This window comes from Mesoplodon bidens (assembly GCF_964165515.1).
Source record: "Mesoplodon bidens genome assembly, contig: HAP1_SCAFFOLD_619, whole genome shotgun sequence".
NCBI lineage: Eukaryota > Metazoa > Chordata > Mammalia > Artiodactyla > Ziphiidae > Mesoplodon > Mesoplodon bidens.
The window spans coordinates 136,386-152,993 of NW_027672157.1; the positions used below are offsets into that span (position 1 = coordinate 136,386).

Genomic DNA, 16,608 nt, shown 5'->3' on the forward strand with positions numbered 1-16,608 from the left:
GTATTAAACCAAATTTAATAGCAAAATGTCATTGATATCATGAGTGAAACCAAGCCCAGTTTCCATTTACCCCAAAGTATAAATTGCCTATCTGAGAAGCAGTTCAAATTTAAGTCATGTCAGATTGGTGGTCTTTCTGAGTTTCAGTTTGGAACTCTTATTTGAAGTCATTGTTTCATTCAAGAGCATCTCAATATCAATAGCAGGTTTTCTACTTCAGCAAAAGCCTTGATGTACATCAGTGCCATTGGGTCCAGAGGATAGCCTCTTTGTACGTTTTTTTCTCCCAGTCTCACTGCAATGTTAAAGTCACTGATATCACAGAGCACATTTCTAATCCTAACTGTATGCCCTAATTTGGGCAGAAATCCACTCCTCCACTTTTATGCAATGTATTAACAACCAGAAATTTAATTATATTTGTTGAGACTGTAATATCAACGTGAAGCATTCCTTTTTTGAAGCTCAAATTCTTAACACTTGCTTTCCCCTTTGCAAGAAATACTTACTCCTTTACTCCCTTGTCCCCTTAGGCTACCTACGTCATACTTCAGTTAAGAAGACATTTCACAAGGGATGCCTTTCCTCATCCTTCCAGGTGAGAAAGGCTCCCTGTTCCATGGCTCACAGTACCCTGTCTATATTTACTACAATTAGTAATTCTTCTTTAGACTGCAGGCTCTAAGAAATATGGACAATGCTTGCTTTTCCACACCTTGTATTACCAGCACCTAATGCAGTGTCTGGGACCTAGTAGAAGTTCTATAAATATGTAATGATTGCTGAATGAATGAATGAATGAATGTGTTAGTAACAAGATAAATGCATAAATCGTATTTGTAAAGCACAATACAAAGTAATTTCATGAATATTCACCCACTTATTTGTACCTTTATACCCTTCTCTTCATTTATATATCTTAGAATTACTTTTATCAGCAGGGATACAGGATTTAATGATGAAATTTTGAGGAAATGTATTAGAAATATTTGTGAGTGAGTAAGCACTATGCCATGGTGAGAGAGAGAAAAAAAATAAAAGCTATTGCTATATTCTTGACTCAAGTCATACTCAATATTATTTGTTACATATTATATTACACACACAAATGCATTCTCACTGGCATGGTATCACCTACATTATAATTTCCATTTCCTTCCCAATCCCTCTAAAGCCCATACCTGACCCTTAGACTTATTAAATTGCATTGTTTTAAACCACTTCTCCAATTTGTCAAGGTCATATTACGGTCATGTTGAATTTTGATCTTGACAAAGTATTAATCAGTCTTATCAACTAAAGAGAACTGTAAATGACTAAATCCACATGCTTTTCTATCATCCTAGACTTGATGAAAATATTAAATAGCCTCTGGCCCAGGATTGACCTCTACATATAAAACTTCTGTCCACTTTGGTTGAGGAGGAACTATAAATGAGTTTCATTGTTCTACCTACTTTGTTTCCAATAAATAGGTCTCTGGTGCTGATCTATTTTTATAAATTTGTGAATGAATTCCATTTGTAATATTTTTATAATATTAATATTTAATGTCTGATTTCAAGTCGTGGATGAAAAAATGCTAACATCAATGAAAACTACTACTTGCCCAAATAGATTAATAATAGTAAGAACAGGTAAAGTAGATTTAAAACCTACTGTCATGTTTATTTACTTTCCTGAATTGTTCCCACTGTGCCACTTCCTTACTTTCTGAATATGACAGGTTCATGCATGACGTCCTCCTCTAGATGCTGTGCCATTAAGAAATCTCCCTGATTATAATAGGTGATCATCTATGATGGATAATAAATATGCTTGTGCATTTTCAATCACAAATCCATGTCTTGCACACTGAAATGATTTTACTTGTTGCTTGATCACGGGGACTTCTTCCTCTGAATAAATAAGACTTGACTTTGCCTCTTTATGCAGTCATCTGTTCACAGTTCTGCCTCTCTCCAGTAGACTGTGTCTCCTTAAAGACAAATGAATATTCATTCATCTTTGATCCCCTTTGCTTAGCATGCATAGTAATTGTTCAACAAATATTTGTTTAATAAGTTAAACACCAATATGCCGTGAAGTAGGAAAATCTGGAGATGTGAGTGGTCAAGATGGGGGGTGTGATTAAAGGACCCCTCTGAATTCTAAGAACAACATACTTAGGAGGGAATGCATGAATAATCAACGGGGCTGACTACTTGACAACTAGTATGTATTCAACTTTCAAATTCTATATTATAAGCATCCCTGAGTGTAATTTGAAATGGATAGACAGGAATTTTTATTTTATTTTTTCTAATGAGGAAGCAGTGTAGGTCTCTATTCTCATGGCCTCTGTTGCTTCCTATGAATATTTCTCCAATATCTTGGCATAATCATTTTCAGGAAGCCAAGAGAGTCCAAAAGAAAATGACAAACAACAGAAATTGCTTTCATTTTCTAGTGTTTGGAAAAACATAAAAATAGGTTTAAGTTTTTCAAACATACTTAGATTTCATGAGATTTTACTTGGTTTATAATCAATATGATAAGATGCATATATATGTGTATAGAATCATCATTCATTTTAAATTGGAAATAATGTGTATCCCCATGGCTGATCTGCAAACTGTCCATAATAAGAACCAAGCTTATGTCCTCCTAAGTCTTTTGTAGCCCCATTTTAACACATTTTCTGAAAGTTATTTCACTTCAACCACTCTAGATACTTTCTAAAAAAACAATAGATGACTTTTTAAAATTTTCCTTTCAAAATGAAAATATTAAAATATGCTACAAATTGGTGCAATAATGGAAGCTACAACTTACCATGTAAGTTTGTTTGTAATTGAGCAAAATATGTTCCAATAATTTTTGCATTGTATTTGCCTTTCTCTCTGTAATTACTAACCCTTTTTCTTTCACTATGGAATGTGAATTTTGATTTCTCATCTTCAAATTTGCCTTTAAATACATTTCTACCCTTATTTTTCTTCCATCTGGAAGCTAAGTTTTCAAGAGAAAATTTGTTGCCACAAATATTGAATGTCTTCATATTAGGAATAATTCTAATGCAACTACTTTGTACTTGGAAATGTGCCACTGTGTTTAGGAAGGCTAAACACATACTTTTGGGTAAGTTCAAAAAAGATTACTCCAATGATTCAACCAAGTATATTTCAAGCATATTGATAAGAAATTTCAAACTAATTGTGTGTGATAGCCATCAATTAAAGACGTAAAATGAATGCCTGCTATTTTAAAACATAGTTAAGCCAAGGAAAAGCTGTGCATAACTAGCATGTTCTGTAAAGATAATTGGCTCACTAACTAAATTCTACCAGCCCATTCACATTTCTAGATTTTAATTGAAGAATGGATGGAAATAGTAAGGTGAGCTCATTGCCCAATACACATAAGCATGGGACAATTTTAATTTCTGCAGAGATGCCCATATTGTGTGAAATCTTCTTAATATTGTGATGGAATACAGTGAATCATGCTGTGAAAGAAGCACACATTTGTTGTACGTGTGTTCACACACACACACACAAACACACAGATACACACACATTTCTTTTCTCTCCTCTCTATTCTCATTTCAGTCCCATTTTTCCTCTTCTTAGATAACTGGTATCATGAATTGAATATAAATACTTTGAATCCATGCTTGAACTTTTTACTATATGCAAATGAATCCATGAAAAACACATGATTGCTTTGAGTTTTAAAAATTTGTAGACATGTCATCATGCCAAATATGTAATCTTAAAAATCATTTATCATGTATATAATTAATTATTTCGAGTGAAGTATTGCATTGCATCTTAAAAATAGTTTATATATGTCTTTTGTAAGCAGCATAAACTGGAATTTTTTAATTTATTTTTATTGTCTCTGTGATCAAATGTATTGTGATTATTGATCTATTTCTCCTTTATTTTTCCATGTTTCATCCCTCCCGGTACTAACTTCGTTTAAACACATTTTTCATTCTCTTTTTATGGTCTACCTTTTTATGAATCATATATGAAGTCTTCATTTTTAGTGTTTTCTGAAAAATTTGACATATATTTCTAACTTGAAAAAGTCTAAAACTAATTATCTCATCTTCCTCCTAAGCGGTTCATGGACCCCTCAAATTTTAAATCTGATCTCCAGTATTTCAGTATATTATCTAGTGTTTTAGTTTTACTTTGTACATACCCCCATTGGCTATTATTTTTTACACTCAACCGTTATTCAGATTCATTCCAACATTACAAATTTCTTTGCTGGTCACTGTTCAGTGCACCTTCCTACTTCTTTTTATTATGCTTATTTTCTTTCTTACTGAAGAACATTCTTTGTACAATGGTCTCCAATCTTGCCTAAAACACATGAGAATTATGTGAGAACTTTTTAAAGCTCCCATTATTGAAACACCGCCTAGATCACTGGTTAAAAAAAAATAAATCTCCAAGTATTGGCTTCAGGCATCAGAATATTTTTTAATGCCTTCAGACAATTCCAATAGCTGCTGCTACTGCTTTAGTCATTTTGTTGTTGTTGTTGTTACAGTTTGTGGGTGGTAATTCCTCTTTGTCTATGAATGAAAATTTCTTTACTTCTTGTTCTTGAGTAGTTTTTTAAAATGAGGTGTAGAATTTTAATTTGGACAGCTATATGTGCTCAGTACTTTGAAGATATTATTCTATTGTTTTCCAGCATCTACCTGTTTTCTGATAAGACAACAGCATCTACCTGTTTTCTGATAAGACAACAGATATTTAAAGCCAGCCCTCAAAAACAAGGCTTATTATTTCCAGGGCCCCCTTGAATTTCTTGGTTTCAACTCCTCCTCACTATTCTAATGTTGAATTTGTTTTTTCTCCTTAAATCCTGAGACTGGGGATCCCCCCCCATTTTTTGTAAGCTTGTTCATTTTCTTTTTATGTGTTGCTACATGTAAAAGCAACATATAAAAGAAAACACAAGTATAACAAACTGTGTGTTCAGATAGCAAGAAAGGATTCTCAATATCAGTTCAGCCTATCCTATTGACTGAAAGCATTTACCTTGTTTCTTTTACAACTAACTTGAATATTATGAGTCTTACATCTAATATACAGTACTCTTCACCCTTCTTGGAACGTCTATGCTCAATAAGGACATTAGTTGATTTGTCACTAATATTGCTTTCCCTACATGTGAGTGCATTCAGAGTTCTATCCTGTCCCATATACATAGCATAATCTTATATTTTGTATCTAACTGGCATCAGTTTTCCTTTTTTTTTTCGATTTACTTTTAAGGTTTACTTTTAGCAGGACTGTACTGAAACACTCTTACACCTTAGTAGATCTAATTGTCTGGACTTAAAATAATAGATTTCTCTATCACAGGGGCATTTGTCTGTACAGATACTGATTTCTGTTCTCTGCACATGTTTTCATGTTATATGCCCAGTGTAATATGAAGCGAGTTAATTTATTGTGTTGCATATAGTAAAGAATCCAGCAGAATAATGTTACTTAGGGTTTTTTTTCATTATTTCTATGAATAACAACAACATCAACAATAATAGTAATAGAAAAGATAATTTCTACCTATAGCAAGTCTCAGTTTTTTCTTAAATGCAGTAGAAGGCCCTTCACACTCTATTTGTCAGCTTGGCTTCAGGTTTTCATATTGTTGGCTAGAAGACAGATAAAGGGGATTATGGACAGAACTGAGCCTGGTTTCTGCTAATCTCCAACTTGAATTCTTTCAAGGGTTGCAAAATATGATTCAAGTATTTCACAGGCCTTTATAACCTTTGTCATCTGTCTGGTATATGTGCCATCATGGGTGGATTTGGAACTGACATTTTATATCTCTGATCTCAACTGTATAAATATTTGTTTAGACTGACTATCAACATAGAACACAGACATTCTCTTCTGATGTATGGATGATAGAATAGTCCTTAACTGGGCCCCTAAGGATGGGGCAGACACAAACTAACAGAGGGCAATGAGGCAAATTTTCAATGAACTCAGATTTTATATTTTCCTTTAGGTAAAAGAGTGGTTGCTTCTATACCAAAAAACTATTTCTTATAATTTGGGTTACATTAAAAATATCTCATATATACAACCATTTATCGGAATCTATAATAGTGACTTGGTTTTCTTAAATACATTATATATGGAGTCCTTTAGACTGGAATTAAATTAATCATGGTTGTTATTTTTTTTTTCTATAGACTTCCCAGCTATTTTCCCCTAGGAAAACTCTCTTAAATAATCAAGAGAAATATTTTAGGCAACATTATGTAAATCATCACCCTTATTAGATGAATTAATATTCTTGAAGTTATAGCTCATTTCATGGAAATCAGATTAACCTGATGTTATGGGCATTGTCATTTATCAGTAAGTTATTTGTTAATATGCTCAGTATGTGACATAAAATATGTAACTTTAATAAGAGAATGGATCACCTCAAATAATTTAGCAAATCTTGAAAATGATAAGGATTAAAATTGTGGATGTATAAAGGACACAGAAGCTTGGAGAACTTTAAAACCATCTATTTCTCTCCTGTTTCCCTCACACAAGGAAATGAAGGCTGACACTTTAGCATGGTTTGGAAATCCTTCTAAAAATTATCTGACTTTCTCTTAGAATTAACAAGTAATTTAAAGTTTTAAGAACTGCAGAACTGATCACATGAATTACCATAATTTAGTCAAGAATGTTTTTGAATATCCACCTTTTGACAAACATTGTACATATATATACCAGGTTGTAGAGATGAATAAAATCATCCTTAGTCTCAAATAACTGAAAGAAAAATCCCCCAATATTAGTGAATACTGAGGAATTAAGGATGATGCTATGAGAAAATTTTTATAATGTGAAATTTATTAAGTTAAATAAAATATTGTGCTTTTGAGATTAGAATGACTTGGTTTCGTTCTAATGATACTGATGATAGACAGTTGCTGTATTTTGCAGAAGTTTTATGGGAGCAAAATAAAAACTTGATAATGTGATATAAATTTGGTCCCCCAAGGCGATTTTTATTGTTATTTCTATTGGTGTTGTTAATGAGAGAAATTTCTGTGAGCTATTAGAAAAAAAAATGTGGATATCAATATCTAATCAAAAAGAAGGACAAAATAATGGATAATTAGAGAATATATATAACCAGTAAGTTAAAAATATACTCACATGCTAAGGAAGCACAGTGGTGGAAGTTTTGCTCATCATAAACTTTAACAGTGAGTAGAAGGTATCTTGGTGTCTTGGGTGTGGGAAGATATGCTAACAACCAGTGATAGATCCGTTGTAAAATTTGGAACTGTTCCTTTGGTATTAAATTTCACTTAAGACCTGTGCTTCTGGACAGGATGGAGTAACAGGAACTGGATTTACTCTCCTGGCTTAAACTGCTAAAAGTAAAAAAATATATATATTAAACAATACTTTTAGACATTGAACAACAAACAGCACAAGACAACGGTTGTATAAAGCTGTTAATTATAATGACAACCCATAAAAACCAGTGGCATAATGTTTTGTGTAATACAGTTAAATGTTGGTGTTTGAACAAGTCCCTGGTCACCTGTGAAAAATAAAGGTGGATTCTCTTTTCATATTTATTAACAAAATGAATTTCATAGGGATGCAGTATTTAAATATGTTAAAATACTACAATTACTAGAAGAAAACATTTTTGTTTTATTTAATAAAAGTTAATTTTTAAAATTTTTTATATTTTTATGTGTTGCATTTATTGCTTTAAGATTATACAAATATGTTTTGATATAATTTAATACATGCAGCATCAACTAGAGTATTCAGTACACAGAGTATTCAATGGGTATAGGCTTAGTAGTGGGACCAAATTAGCCCTAGACTAAATTGTTTCACTTGCAGCCTAATAAGGCTTACAAGGAAGCCTCAAAATGATCAAACTATTTCTTAACTACCTCTTTGAGCAAAGTTACAAATATTTACAAAAATACAAATACGCCCTGCAACCAGTAAAGTAAAATTCACAATATCTGACATGCAATCTAGAATTACTAGGGATGCAAAGACGAAGGAAAATATAACCCATAACAAGGAGAAAAATTAATTAATGAAAACAGACTGAAAAAGGGTACAATCAGTAAACAAAGACATTCAAACAGTTATTATAACTAATTTTCATAGGTTCAAAAAGTTTAAAGGAAAGCGTCAACATCTTAAATAGACATACAGAGGATATAAAAATAACCCAAATTGAGTTCCTAGAGATGAAAAATATAGTTTCTGAGATGAAAAATAAACTGGATGGGATTAAAAGAGATGAGGTAATGCAGAAGCAAAGATTGACCTCCCTGCAAAAGCAAAAGTTTGTTATTATAATCTGTCCCACTGAGTAGTCCAAATATAAAGTCTGAAGTGCAAAATGCCAGCTTGGTCTTCTTTTTCCATTTCAAGTTTGCTTTACCCTTTCTGGTTTGTGCTTCCAAAAATAATTAAAGTATAAAATTATGAAAATTGTATTCAATGGTGTTAAAATTAAGCATCTATCCATTTTATGGATTGCCCTGCATAATGCAAATATCTAAAATCTAAATATTATGTGTATATAAACATATATGTATACATACATATATGGATATATATCTCACTAGCAGAATGAAAAGAAAATATGAAAGTACAACAAAAGTTGTGGAGGAATATAGTAAAGGAAAGTAAAATGATAGTATTTTTGTTTTTAGATATAGTTGCCCTACGCAGTGGAAAAAGGATATACGGATTAGCATATTTTATTTTCTGAGAAGCATGAATCAATTTAAAAGATGAATGGGCAGATGAATTTAAAGAATCATTAATTTAAATACATAATCAGTCTTCAATTTTTTTGTTACTGACAACATCCCCTTTAAGATTTTCAAAATGCTGAAAGGTGGGATTCCAAGATTTTTAGTTGCTATAGAAGCAATTATTAGCAAATCCTTTCTTCTAATCTCATTACAGAAAATAGTGCCCTTTGTGCCCAGAGAACTCCCATTAGAACAGATAGCTAGTGGGAAGCAGCCACATAGCACAGGGAGATCAGCTGGGTGCTTTGTGACCGCCTAGCGGGGTGGGATAGGGAGGGTGGGAGGGAGGGAGACGCAAGAGGGAAGTGATATGGGAACATGTGTATATGTATAACTGATTCACTTTGTTATAAAGCAGAAACTAACACACCACTGTAAAGCAAGTATACTCCAATAAAGATGTTAAAAAAAAAAAAAAGGAACTGCATTTCGGAGCAGCTCAGAACATAGGGTGTACCACTCTGGAGCTATCCGACATTTCCTGTGTCTGATTAAATATTGTGTATATATGCTATGTATTTATATCTCCATCTAAATATACGTCTGTATCTCCTAAAATACTCTCTCACATATAATGAAGTCACAGTTTCCAGATAGTTGTTCTGGTAGTCATTAGACAAAATATAGTCTCATTTATTTAAAAAATGTGAAATGAGAGAAATGTATGAAAAACTTGATCCATCTTCTGACTGAATTTGTGGTATTGGTACCTTCAGAAGAGGAAATAATTAATTTATTGTAAATTATTTTATTCCTCATTTATTAGAGAGGAAATTTATAAACTGAAACTGTTAGGGCTTAAAGGGTTTTTTTCCAGAAGATAATATCTGTGGTTCTCACCTTACACTGAGCAGTATATCACTAGTAAACAATCAGACAAATAGGTACATTATTAAGTTATTTTATTTTCACCTGGCTTTTTAATACTATCATCTGATATACATCATATTAATTGACACTGCAATTTCTTCCTTGATTTGTATATTTTTTTCTACAAACACTTTGCATTCCAACTTCCACGTATCTGATTTACTCATCCCTGTGATGGTCTTCATCTTCAGACATCTTGCTGTCTGGGCTGTTCAACCCTGTGACAGTAAAAGCACACTCACTAGGGACTAGGAGTTTGAGAAGGACTTAGAAAATTGTTTGGAACCTGAAAAAAAGGGCTCCAGAATATGAAAACAAATCTGCAAAATGGAGATCAAAACTTGTGTAATTAATATTTTCAACTAATATTACTACAACAGCAATGTTACTCAGCTTTCATATAGTTATCTCTAAATTATATTGGATATGTGACTTGGGCACATTTTAATGCATTTGATAACATTTAGGGTAAAGCTTCTAAAAGGGCAATTGCCTAGGACTGAGGAAGGTTTAAAAATGGCCCTGCACAGAATGAACTAGAAGTGACTTCAATGGGAGGCTGAGGCAGAGATGCTGGACCCGGAGAGTGACAGAGCAGGCGTACATTGGAGAGAGCTTTCCTATATAGGAGAGCCAAGAATGTGTTACTTATTGAGGGGGGAGCATGAGGGTAGTGGACCCTATAATGAGAATCCTAGGATTGCTCCTAGATTTCTAACTTGGATAAATGACAGGACGGTACTCTTTGGTGAATACTAAAGGAACAGCAACAGCAGCAAAAGTCTAAGAATGGAACTTTAACATATCACAATGCCACCTTTAAAGTTAATTTGGCATTCTTCCCGTTTTGAATGAATGAAAATACATTAATTAAAGACATACACGGGCTTCCCTGGTGGCGCAGTGGTTGAGAGTCCGCCTGCCGATGCAAGGGACACGGGTTCGTGCCCCGGTTTGGGAAGATCCCACATGCCGCGGAGCGGCTGGGTCCGTGCGCCATGGCCGCTGAGCCTGCGCATCCGGAGCCTGTGCTTCGCAACGGGAGAGGCCACAGCAGTGAGAAGCCCGCGTACCACACACACACAAAAAAGACATACACATTCACACACCTGCTAATATCTGCTCTTCTGCAATCGTGTTTTCTGTATAGTGTCTAAATATCTATTCCAGTTGAAGTAGTGCTTAAACACTTCAATAGGCCTCTTTTCAGCCAAAAAGAAAAACTGTCTATGACTGTTTCAACATATTTTAAATATATGTATAATCATTGCCAACTTGTCTGCTTTGCAGATTCTAGTTTCCTATACAATATTTAATATCTCCCTTTATTGAAAATGTCATTGCTCAGTATTATGATTGTTTTTCATTTTGATTATATGTCTGAATATTAGAATTATTGATTAATCTCTTTATTAATGGAATAATCTCAGCACAATGTTCAATACACTTCTCTACCATTATTATATGTTATTTTAAAGATTTTCCATACAGTTACTTTAAATGGGATTTTCAGATTTTTCAGGCTTTTTGAAGTCAGTAGGATAGGCTCCAGTGAGTAAAAGAAATGCTGAAGAACAACAATATGAATTAAACAAATTTAAGTAGTTAAGAAAGCACTAATCTAGTCATTGGGAAATGTATACTAATATTTACATAGTATGTATATATAAATCAATAGTTTCTAAATGAGATAATCTACTGAACAAAATATCTTAAAATATGAATGAAAAGATGTTGTAAAATCTCTATATGATTAAAGTACAAAAATTTTTATAAGCTTGGAAGATAAATAATAAGTGCATTTTTGTCTGGGAGACAAGTTGTTATCTGGGAAACCTCAAGACATTTTGTAGATTATTGAAATCACTTTACTATCAATCTTGAGCATTTCTCCTATCAACTCTATAATTAGTATTGGAAATTACCATGATGACTCTATTTCACTATCAGGAACATTGAAGAAACTATTTCAAGTGCTAAACATTGGTTTTAACAAATAAAAAACAATTCATCTGAAGAAGATGTTACAATGAGCTGAGGAATTAAAAGATCTCAAAGTAGAGAAATTTCACTGACTGCAGTATAAACAACTTGAGGGTAGAGAGTGTCTGTTTTTCCTGTTTGCCCTCCAAATTTGGGAACAGTTTTATATGCACGGTGCAGGGTAATAAGCAAATGTTTAACAAATGAAAAGTACTGAATTCATTACCTTGTGGTACAAATTAGGATTTCTTTTGTACTGTAACTAGAAGATTTTAACTTCAGCATTATGAATTATTAATGTCTTTATCTGATTCCCAGTTCTGTGTCAACCAAACTTACTTGAGTGATAATTAGAGGACTTCATGTTTATCCTATCTTCTAGGATTTCACTTTTGCATATCTGTTAATTCATAATTTTGACATTTTTATAGCACAACCAAAGACTATAAAAACACATAGAGCAAGCACTTGCCAAAGAACTCTAAATAAAACACATCTCAGATATGAAATTAGATCCATGCTTGGTTCTACTTCTAAGTGCTTCATCTAAAGAGAGACGTGCAACACTGCTGCATGAATTAATCACCTAGGGTGACTTTTAAACCTACCAACAGCTGGCCCCTCTATCATATCTGATTTTATTCAATAGTCTAAGTGATAATAATTTCTGGATCAAGAACTTTATTTTACTGGTTGTAAAGGTGGGCACATGCACACGCACACAATCCCCAGTGCTTTTAAAAATTGTGGGACAGAATTAATCATAACTATTGAGTTTAAATGCCATTTATCAACTTATTAAAGTGCAAGCATGCAGGGAAAATAAGCTAAAGACAAGACTTTCGTTTTTCAATTTATTTTTTAAAAGTCTTGTAGAAATCTTTATGAAATTAACACAAAATGGTGGTACCAAAAATCTTTTTGCTTTGTTTATTCCCTAGTCTGTGGCAATGTAAAGAGTGGAAGTTAACCCGGAATTTAAGTTAAGGAAAGCTATATTGTATTAAGTTTAGCCAAAATTCTCTAACTTGCCCTATTTTTTCAAATAAATAAACTTTCTATTCTCTTCCCTCTCTCCTCATCTCCCTTAAGGTATGTCAACTCTAACCCCGCCCCCCCATACACACACCTTGTTGCCTCTGATATTATCTCCTCTACTAGAGGCGCTTTTGTACTTATTGCTACACGATAGTTCAACAATAAAATGTGATAAATGCAGGCAAAGGTGTTTCAAGAAAGAAGGTAAATGTCCTTACACGTTTTCAACATAGAAACAAAAAGTTTACAAAACAGCAAAATTAAAAAAAATAGTTATAGATAAAGTTTGCAGATAATGTTGTCATCCCTCTTAAAAGAAGAGGGATAAGGCACAGAAGAAATGTAGTGTTGAGGACAATGAAAATCAGCAGTTATTGAAATCTATTTATGCTGCATTCAATGGATTTAGAAGACAGAGGCTTGAGTGCTGTCGTTATTACTTGTTTGCCATTTGATGGTGGGCAAAATATTTAATTTCATTGGGTTTCTCTTTCTATGCCTCTCAAATGTGGATTCCCAGGCTAAGAAAATATTTCAAATCTTTTCTAGGTCTAAAAGTCACAGACCTTAGTGTACCCTTTCTAAAGGCCACATTTTCACAAAAGATAGCATTCTTGTAAAACACCTTCATAGAAAGAAAAAGCTATAGTTAGAAAGCCCACTCAGTGTCCAGGGTTTTCTGAAGTCGTACTGCTGTTTGTAACCAGGTGTAGGCCAGTAGGACAACACATTTGCTTTAATAACTGTCCAGATTTCTTGGAGTTAAAGATAAGTCTTTCATTATTCTAAGTGTTGACCTAAGAAATTATTGAAAATAAGAATTGTTCTAATTTACTTCTTGAATTGCCCAGTTCTTACATGGCCTGACACGAAAGGCGATTTAAAAGATTGCATTTAAGTTTGGACATATAGCCTTCATCCTGCTGTTTCATCACAGACCTCTTACAAGATAAACACGTGCAACCATTTTGAGTTTCTGAATGGGAGTGCTCCTTATAGTATTTTCCCCTTATAAATTTCTTGCCAACTTACTCCAATTTGAATGCAGGTAGAAATTTATAAATTTCTCCAAGAACTTATTTTTATTTTTATGAATCTTACTGATTTTGTGTTAATACCGAGGACTTTATCAAATTCATAGACATTTGATAGAATAAAAAGCAAAAGCATAATTCGGAAAAATCCAAAAACCTCAAATAGAAAATAAGATGCTATGTTGTTAGTAACAGAAATTAGCACAAATAGACTGAAAAACTGACCACCATTGTAAACTGAGCTTTTAACTATGGCAGTCACCAGGAAAAGGAGGGTTACTCCTCTTTTTTTTGCCTTCTTTTAACAATCTCGAAAATTAAAGAAAGATTGAAATGACAATAAAAATAATTTATTTCCCAAACCATTTGAGAGTAGTTGCTAACACAATGCAATGTCTCCCCCAAATCCTCTAGTATTTCCTACAAACACATATCCAAATATAATCATGAAAATAAGGAAATTAACACTGACACATGACCACAGAGCTACTAATCCTCAGACCCCTTTCAAGTTTTGTCAATTATCCCCATCATGTCCTTCATAATAAAAGGATCAGCCCAGTGTCACATGTTGCATCTAGTTGTCCTGTCTCTTTAGTTTTTTAATCTGGAAAATTTTCTCAGGCTTCCCTTGAATCTCATGAACTAGAAAGTTTTAAAGAATATGGATCAGTTATTTTGTAGGATTTAGCTGTTTGTATTTGTCTCATGATTATTCAGGATATGTGTAGTTGGCAGGAATAACACAGTGGTGAAGCTCTGTTCTTCTCACTGCTTCCTATCAAACAATTTTGGCAAACTTTTAACCTGTAACCTTACTGGAATATCATGTGACTCATTTGATTAAGGTGTATCACCCAGTCTTCTCCATTGTAAAGTTATTTTTTTCTCCTTCATTATTAATAATTTTTGTGGTAAGGCACTTTGTAATTATGTAAATATCCTGTTCCTCATCAAACATAATTTACTCAATTTAATTATTTAAATCAGTATGAACTCATAGACTCCTATTTTATTCAATTGAGTATAATACATTTCTGCCATTATTTATTTTGAGGCTGAGATTGTTCAAGATTTGTCCAGTGGAAACCCCTTCAGTTTGGCTTCTATATCCTTTGATGTTTCCCAATTATTCTGTGATAACTCCCTTCTTTTTTTTTTAACATCTTTATTGGAGTATACTTGTTTTACAATGGTGTGTTAGTTTCTGCTTTATAACAAAGTGAATCAGTTATACATGTATCCTCATATCTCTTCCATCTTGCATCGCTCTCCTTCCCACCATCCCAATCCCACCCCTCTAGGTCACAAAGCACCAAACTGATCTCCCTGTGCTATGCGGCTGCTTCCCACTAGCTATCTATTTTTCGTTTGCTAGTGTATATATGTCCATGCCACTCTCTCACTTTGTCACAGCTTATCCTTCCCCCTCCCCATATCCTTAAGTCCATTCTCTAGTAGGTCTGTGTCTTTATTCCCGTCTTACCCCTAGGTTCTTCATGACATTTTTTTTTTTTTAGATTCCATATATATGTGTTAGCATACGGTATTTGTCTTTCTCTTTCTGACTTACTTCACTCTGTATGACAGACTCTAGGTCCATCCACCTCACTACAAATAACTCAATTTCGCTTCTTTTTATGGCTGATCCCTTACTTCTTGAAACAATAATATGTTCTAGGGTCATCTTATATTTTCCCTGTAGCGGTTCTAGAATCAGCCATTTCTCCAAAGACCTTTAGTTCCTTCAGTTGGAGAGCTGTATTTAGAAACCAAGATCTGGACACTAGGTGTATTCATTGCTCTTGGGAAGCAGTGGTCCCAGGTACTCTCAATAGGCAGAGCTAGGGGATTTATGTACATATATACATACACACATATGAAAACACATATTCATAACCATTTACACATATTCACAAACACATTCATAAACATATGCATACATATAGTCTATGTTTTTTCTATAATGTCTCTATATTGAAAATCATGTGTTCACATTAACATCCTCCATTCCCTTTCAACACCCTTTCATTCTAGTTTTTGCCCTTTTCATATTTTAACTCCCTCCACAGATATTAAAATAACACTGATTACCATATTCTTAATATCCTTAATTATTTGATCAATCTTCCTGTATTTAAGTAAATTCTTGTAGCTGCCACTTTCCCATCCACACATTTTCTCCACCTGGCACGGGTTAGGACAATCTGTACACAGTGGTTGCCAAGGCCACTTCCTCATGTGGATGCCCTTTCACACGAATCAGACTTCAGCAGTCAACTCCAGGCTCCCTTATGCAGACATCCTCTCCCCTTTCTCAGACTCTGAGACCCAATGCCAAGTCATTTGGTTCCTTGAATGCCCACCTCCCCCATGCTGACAAAGGGTTATTTTACCTCACTTAATGGACTAATTTGTTCAAGAAGGGAAGGGATCACAACACTATAAAGCAGTTATACTCCAATAAAGATATAAAAAAAAAGGGAAGGGACAAGGAAGGGGATGAAGAAAGGGAGGTGGACAGGGATGAACAGGTATCTTTCCTTTCTAAACAATATTTGAAGAGGCCCTTCATTTAGAAGTTGCAAAGACATTATGAAGTAGCAGCTGAAGAACTGAAACAATGACATATATTTACACATCTGTATCCCTACATCTATGACACACAATGTACACCTAATTTTATAGCAACCAAAATATAATTTAACAAAACTTATGATGCTTAGCCATACACTTTAATACTCAGCAACTTAAAAAAATGTGCAGTGCCATTTGGCTGTTAACTATCATCCATTTATATGAATGGATGTGTAAAACTCCTAGCCAAGAGTGCTTGGGATAGCATCTCTACTGATC

The 16,608-nt window shown here is 33.7% G+C and overlaps 1 long non-coding RNA gene across 3 annotated transcripts in view; it reads right to left on the reverse strand.

Annotated features, from left to right (window-relative positions):
- Window positions 1-749: 749 nt before the first annotated feature.
- The window catches only part of LOC308610531, a 36,836-nt gene continuing 20,977 nt past the window's right edge, over window positions 750-16,608 (reverse strand). Inside the window, exons 2-4 of one of the 3 annotated variants that reach the window (XR_014014572.1) lie at window positions 7,182-7,402; window positions 5,574-5,662; window positions 750-1,978 (exon numbers count right to left, since the gene is read on the reverse strand). This is a non-coding gene — a long non-coding RNA (uncharacterized lncRNA). Of the gene's footprint in view, window positions 1,979-5,513; window positions 5,663-7,181; window positions 7,403-16,608 lie in introns of those variants that run through there. The other 2 variants (XR_014014571.1, XR_014014573.1) reach the window with 2 other exon arrangements.